The sequence below is a fragment of the Kogia breviceps genome, chromosome 3 (assembly GCF_026419965.1).
Source record: "Kogia breviceps isolate mKogBre1 chromosome 3, mKogBre1 haplotype 1, whole genome shotgun sequence".
In the NCBI taxonomy this organism is placed as follows: domain Eukaryota; kingdom Metazoa; phylum Chordata; class Mammalia; order Artiodactyla; family Physeteridae; genus Kogia; species Kogia breviceps.
In genome coordinates, this window is record NC_081312.1 from 56,384,188 (window position 1) to 56,392,050 (window position 7,863).

The 7,863-nt window shown below is 37.9% G+C and overlaps 1 long non-coding RNA gene across 1 annotated transcript in view; it reads left to right on the top strand.

The window, feature by feature from the left end:
* Positions 1-3,154, top strand: part of LOC136793794 (uncharacterized) — a 392,876-nt gene extending 389,722 nt beyond the window's left edge. The window contains exon 4 of the long non-coding RNA XR_010839568.1: positions 1,710-3,154. This is a non-coding gene — a long non-coding RNA (uncharacterized lncRNA). The remainder of the gene's footprint in view (positions 1-1,709) is intronic.
* The last annotated feature ends 4,709 nt before the right edge of the window (positions 3,155-7,863 follow it).

A 7,863-nucleotide genomic window follows, 5' to 3' on the forward strand; every position in this document is an offset into this window, starting at 1 on the left:
TATGTTTGGCAAATAGAAGTTAATCATAAACAATGTAGCTTTTTTCATAGTAAGAAATAAAATTCATTATTTTAATCATAGCCTGAGTGTTATATGTGACCATGATGTTCTAATATTATTTTCTTAGATTAATGGTTTATAATTTTAAACTACAAAATTTAATCCAATGTCCTATATGTCTAAATGATTAATTTGAAAATATTCTTTCATAAAAATAACATTAATGTGGTCTTAGCTCCAGTAAAAAATATGTTATATATATTACATATCAGATATTGTGCATGGCCCTGTCAGCAAGGAATTTGGAATTTTATAGGAAAGAGAGACACATGCCATAATTAAAGTATTTTGAAGTTGCAGGAGTACTGAAGAAGTGAGAGTGATATATTATTGTTGTGTGAGAACTGAAGAGGTTACAGAACAATTATCAGTGAAGGCAGAACAGGAAGGATAATTACTGACTGGATTTTGAAATGTAACAAGGGTTTACTAGACCTTTGTAGGGTGGTGGTGGTATGTTAAACGCATATGGTACCATATACGCAAAGATGCAGATGGATTATGTAGCATGGCATGTGTATGAAGCACTAAAATTGTTGGTGTTTTTTGGAACATTAAGAGTAAATGGAGATATAAATGAGTAGAACATAAAATAGGTGAAGTAAATAGTAACTAAATCATAAAAGCCCTTGTATATTTTTATTTATACTCTGGAAGTCAGTCTTAATTTGCTAAACTAGTGGTTTTCATATTTCTAAGTCAAAAAACCTCCTTGCACTTCTTTTAAAAATGAAGATTCCTAAGAATTCTGCTACCGTCAACTCTTCTCCCCATCTGATTCATTTTGGTAGATGGAAGACTCACAGAAGTTGCATTTTTAAGGTTTGCACTGGGAGAAAAACTGTTTTAGGCATTAAAAAACATTGAAAGCTGAAAAGTAGAAGACTGATATTGTCATATTTCTAGTTTGTAGAAGTAATTTGAGAGTGGTTAGCCCAGGCTGACTGGTGAGGAACTACTGGACAAGTACCAGTGAGCAATGATGGAGTTTTGAAACGTAATAGTGATTTATGACAAAGGTAGCAATGTAGTGCATTAATAAATGATGGTCTACTTAATAAATGGTTATCAATGAGCAAAGTAGAGCTCTTATTTTTTGTCTTTTCCACACACAGAATTTCTATCTTACATCAAACACAAAAATCCCAGTTGTATTGAAAACCTAAATTTGATAGGTAGAACAATAAAACTTCTAGAGGAGAATAACTTTATGATTTTGTTTTAATCATCAATTTAAAAAATTGTGTATAAAAAGCTTTAAAAGAAAAAATGATAAAATGGACTATGTTAATGTTAGTATTTCTTATTCTTTCAAGACCTGATTAAGATAGTGACAGGGCAACCCACAGAGTTTGAGAAACTATACTTTATATATATATATATATATATATATATATATATATATATATATATATATATATGCAGAATATATAAATAATTCTTTAAAACAATAAGAAAGAAAACTTTGAAATATGAGTTCAAGACACTTTCGAAAAGTGGATATCCAAATGGCCAACTAACATATGAAAAGCTGCTCACAACTAAGACAATAGGAAAATGCAAATGAAAACCACAATGTGATACCACTCCATACCCAGTAGAATAGCTAAAATTAAAAATGATTTTTTTTTTTTTTTTTTTTTTTGCAGTACACGGTCCTCTCACTGTTGTGGCCTCTCCTGTTGTGGAGCACAGGCTCCGGACACGCAGGCTCAGTGGCCATGGCTCACGGATCCAGCCTCTCTGTGGCATGTGGGATCTTCCCGGACCGAGACACAAACCTGTGTCCCCCACATTGGCAGGTGGACTCTCAACCACTGCGCCACCAGGGAAGCCCAAAATTAAAAATGATTTATAAAATTAAATGTGGACAAGGATCTTGAATAATCAGAACTCATATACTACTTGTAGGAATGCAAATTGTTACATCTACTGTGGAAAATTATTTTGTTCCATCTCCTAATCTGAATAAATGAATACTTTATTAATTCTATCCCTGTTTATATACCCAATGAAAATATATACACAGGTTCAAAAATAAACTCTATAATATTCACAGAAGCACTTTCATAAGAGCCACAAACTAGATACAGTCCAAATTCTCATCCATAGTTGACTTAATAAATTGTGGGACATTCAAAGAATGGGTACTACAGGTTTCAATTGTCACATGCTGCCTACAAAAGCATTCCAAATTTAGTAGATTAAAATAACAAACATGGGCACAAGTACTGTGAATCAAGAATTGGAATTGGTTACAGTGGGGATGGATTTTCTCTGTTCTATGATGTGTAAGTCCTCAGCTAGAAAGACTCCAGTAACTGGGAATGACTTCAATGTCTGGGAATCAAAAGTTTCTGAAGGCTTCTTCACTCACATGTTTAATGTCTAATTGACATTACTAAGGATATCCTCAACTAGAACCTCTGAATGTGGCTTGTGTTACTCTGAGCATTTCTGCTTCATTCTAAGAAGGTAGAGTCCCTAGAGGGAGTATTCAAAGATGTAGCGTTTCAAGAAGCCAATGTAAAAGCTAAAAAGTTTCTTCTGCCTTAGCCTTAGAAGTGACGAGGCACACACTATCCCTTAAGCCACAAAGTATTGATTATAAGCAGGTGATTAAGGTTGCCATGATTCAAGGGAAGAGGAATTAGAATCCATCCTTTGGAATTGGTTAGCCCATTTTACAGAAGACTATGTGGTCTGGGATATACTGCTCTGGTCATCTTTGGAAATGCAATCTATCACAAATGCACTGATGTAATTGACAATTCTACCCATCACTATATGTGAATCTTTCAAATGTTATATTGAGCAAATGAAGCCAGACACAAAAGAGTACACATTAAGTAAATCCATTTATATGCAAAATATTAAACGAATTTATACTTCTATATGTCAGGATGGTCGTTACCAAATGGGATAGTGATTGAAAGAGCAACAAAATGGTTTCTGAGCTATCACTTATTTTATATTTCTTTTGAGTAGTACGAGTTACAAGGTTGTGTTTATCAAGTGAAAATTCCTCAATTGTTTGCTTATGGTGTAAGAATTTTTCCCTGTGCATGTATTATACAGCAATAAAAACTTAAACTAAAAAGAAAATCCCTTTCAATTTATTTACATTTAGTATATATGGTCTATGTCAATATTTTAAGATCATTTAAAATTTTTTCTCACTTTTTTCTTCCCTCATTTCTTTTGTAGTTTCATTCATTATACATCTGTACAAAACTTTTACAAACAAGCATCCTACCTTGTTAGAAATAATACTTGGATTTTCCAAGATGGCAGAGGAGTAGGAGTAGGTGGAGTTCATCTCTCCCCACAAACACATCAAGAATCCATCTACAAATGGAACAATTCTCACAGAACACCTACTGAACACTAGCAGAGGACCTCAGACACCTAAAAGGACAAGAAAAATCCCCATGTAACTGGGTAGGATGAAAGAAAGAAGAAGGGAAAAGGAAGAGGAGAGGAAACAGGATGGGACCTGAGCCCATGGCAAGGAGCTAGGAGGAGGGAACTGGGGAAGTCCCTCATTGGCAGGGAGATCAGCTAGGACAGAAGGGGAGCATTGGGGGCTTAGAGGAGAGTGCAGCAAACAGTCTGTGGCAGGCAGGACAGACTGAGACCTACACAGATGATCCGTGCCACAGCCCTGTGTGCCCCAACATGAGACGGGTGTCTGTGGGTGTGCATGGGGGCTGGGTGCTAGAAAGTGGGGTTTGGAGAGCAGACCTAGGGAGGGCACTGCTGTTGGCTGTGAGGAGACAGCCTGTGGGGATGGGATTGAGGAGCTCCACAACCAGAGATGTTCGTGGAGGAAACCCGGACCTCCACAGAAGCAAAGCACCACTGATGAGTGACATGCAAAGGCAGGGCTGCCATTGCAGCCTCTCTCCTCACATGCCGACCCCTGCCTCCACAGGCACTAGGGAGGGTTCCCACCAGCTCACACACCCCTGCCATCACCTCATCCACAGCACTGCTGACCTGGTTGACCTGCCAATCCTGATTGCTGCCTGATGGGCTTGCACAATCCAATTGATACCCCAGCATCTCCCGTCTGGGCAGCCTGCTCACATCAGTCACCACCTTGGCCCCTTCCTGTCTGACAGGTTCGTGTACTCCTGCAACCTCTGGAGCAGACTCCAGTGGGAGGAACATATGTAGAGGTGAGGCAGAAAACCCACTGAGCCCCAGGGGCTGTATGACTAAGGAAGAAGAGTTGAAACCTCCTTGTGGGTACATGAACAGTGGAGTTACACCTCCACTGATGACTTCCTATATTCAGCACCTGTGAAACATCTGGAAGGACAACAAGTGCTCCTGCAGTTGGGACAGGTCTGGCTTTAGCAGCTGTGGACTTTGTAGGCACATAAACTTGGGGGTTGGGTCATGTCAGAGTTGGAGCTGCCTCCATAGCTCCTAGAGTGGGTCCAGATGCATGATTACTGCAGTCCTGGGACCTGACCTCAGTGGATCTGTGCTGGTGGCCTGGTGAAACCAATGCCCAATAGTCACCAGGGCCAATTGCAGGCATACCCATAGTTAAGGTGGGACTGAGAGCAGTGCCAACAACAGTGTACTTTGTGAGCTCACACAATGTGTGACATGGGACACAACAGAGCACATTCACAGGTGAATGACTCCAGATGAAGAATACTCAGTGACTTCTCTCCTGGTGGGAGTGCTCCAATCAACCTACCTTGCACCACAGATCACAAACACAGCTAAGAAACAGATATGGGAGTCTCTACTCCAACAACTAGGGAGCAGACCTCACCCCTGACAGGGCAGTGACAGCCACAGAACAAAGGGGAGGCCCTGCTCAATCTCTAAGGCAGGGTCTGGTCACCACAACACCAGTCAAACTCCCTATCGAGAGGATAATGGCATAAGCCTCTGGACCAAACTGACCTACAAGTGTGCAGACACAAGAAGCAAGAGGAACTACAATCCTGCTGCCTGTGGGAAGGAGACCGCAAACACAGTAAGTTAGACAAAATGAGACAACAAAGAAACATGTTGCAGATGAAGGAGCAAGATAAAAACATACAAGAGCAACTAAATGACAAGAAGATAGGCAATCTATCTGAAGAAGAATTCAGAGTAATGGTAGTAAAAATGATCCAAATCTCAGAAAAAGAATGGAAGTATGGATCGAGAAGATACAAGAAATGTTTAATGACAACATAGAAGAACTAAGAACAAACAAACAGAGATGAAAAATACACTAGAAGAAATTAATAGGAGAATAACTGAGGCAGAATGGATAAGTGAGCTGGAAGACAGAATGGTGGAAATCACTTCTGCAGAACAGAATAAAGAAAAAAGAATGAAAAGAAATGAGGACAGTCTCAGAGAACTCTGGGACAACATTAAACACACCAACATTTGAATTATAGGGGTCCGAGAAGAAGACAAAAAAGAGAAAGGGCCTGAGAAAATATTTGAAGAGATTATAGTTGGAAACATCCCTAATATAGAAAAGAAATAGTCACCCAAGTCCAGGAAGCACAGAGAGTACCATACAGGATAAACCCAAGGAGTAACATGCTGAGACACATATTAATCAAACTAACAAAAATTAAATACAAAGAAATAACATTAAGAGCAACAAGAGCAAAGCAACAAATAGCATACAAGGGAATCACCATAAGTTTATCAGCTGATTTTTCAGCAGAAACTCTGCGTCCAGAAAGGAGTGACATGATATATTTAAAGTGATGAAAGGGAAGAACCTACAACCAAGAATACTCTACCCAGCAAGGGTCTCATTCAAATTTGATGGAGAAATCAAAAGCTTTATAGACAAGCAAACTCTAAGAGACTTCAGCACCACCAAATCAGCTTTACAACAAAAATGCTAAAGGAACTTTACTAGGCAGGAGCAAAAAAATAAAAAAGAGGCCAAAACTAGAAACAAGAAAATAACAGATGGGAAAGTGCACTGAAGACAAACATAGAGTAAAAGTGGGAAATCATCCAAACACTAATATGATATCAAAACCAACAACTGTGAGGAAATTACAAACGCAGAAAATGGGAATTGCATTTGAAATTAAGAGACCAGCAACTAAAACAAGCTTGTATATGTATAGACTGTTTTACCTAAACCCCATGGGAAATGCAAGCCAAACAACTACAATAGATAAACACACACAAAAGAAAAAGCAACCCAAACACAACACTAAAGACAGTCACCAAACTACAAGAGAACAAAAAAAGGAAGGGAAGAAAAAAACCTACAAAAACAAATCCAGAACAATTAAGGAAATGCCAACAGGAACACCCATATCGATAATTACCTTAAATGTAAATGGATTTAATACTCCAACCAAAATACAAAGAATGGCTGAACAGATACAAAATCAAGACTCGTATATATGCTGTCTACAAGAGGCCCAATTCAGACCTAGGGACACATAAAGACTGAAAGTGAGGGGATGGAAAAAGGTATTCCATGAAAATGGAAATCAAAAGAAAACTGGAGTAGCAGTACTCATATCTAACAAGATAGACTTGAAAATAAAGACTATTACAAGAGACAAGGAAGGACACTACATAATGATCAAGGGATCAATACAAGAAGAAGACATAACAATTGTAAATATATATATATATATATGAACCCAACGTAGTTGCACCTCAGTACGTAAGGCAAATCTTAACAGTCATAAAAGGGGAAATCAACAATAGCATAGTAATAGTGGGAGACTTTAACACCTCACTTACACCAATGGACAGATCATCCAGACAGAAAACTTAATAAGGAAACACAAGCCTTAAATGACACATTAGACAAGATGGACTTAACTGATATTTATAGAGCATTCCATCTGAAAGCAGCAGAATGCTCTTTCTTCTCAAGTGCACATGGAACACATCTTGGGTCACAAATCGAGCCTCAGTAAATTTTAAAAAATTGAAATCATATCACACATGTTTTCCAGCTACAATGCTATACAGGGAAAAAACACTGTAAAAAAAACCAAAAATGTGGAGGGTACACAATATGTTACTAAATGGATCACTGAAGAAATCAAAGAAGAGAGCAAAAAATACCTAGAGCCAAATGGCAACAAAAACATGATGATCCAGAATCCATGGGATGCAGCAAAAGCAGTTGTAAGAGGGAAGTTTATAGCAATACACTCCTACCTCAAGAAACAAGAAAAATCTCAAATAAACAACATAACATTATACCTAAAGCAACTAGAGAAAGAAGAAAAAACCCAAAGTTAGTAGAAGGAAAGAAATCATAAAGATCAGAGTAGAAATAAATGAAATAGAGATGAAGAAAACAATAGCAAATATCAATGAAACTAAAAGCTGGTACTTTGAGAAGATAAACAAAATTGATAAATCTTTAGCAAGACTCATCAAGAAAAAAGTGAGAGGACTCAAATCAAAGATAGAAATGAAAAGGAGAAGTTACAATGGACACCACAGAAATACAAAGAATCATAAGTGAACACTACAAGCAACTATACACCAATAAAATGCACAAGCTAGAAGAAATGGACAAATTCTTAGAAAGGTGCAATCTTCCAAGACTGAACCAAGAAGAAATAGAAAATATGAACAGACTAATCACAAGTATTGAAATTGAAACTGTGATTAAAAATCTGCCAACAAACAAAAATCCAGGACCAGATGGATTAAATGTTTGGTCTCTAAAACATTTAGAGAAGAGTTAACCCCTACCCATCTGAAACTCTTCCAAAAAATTGCAGAGGAAGAAACACTCCCAAGCTCATTCTACAAGACCACCATCACCCTGATGCCAAAACC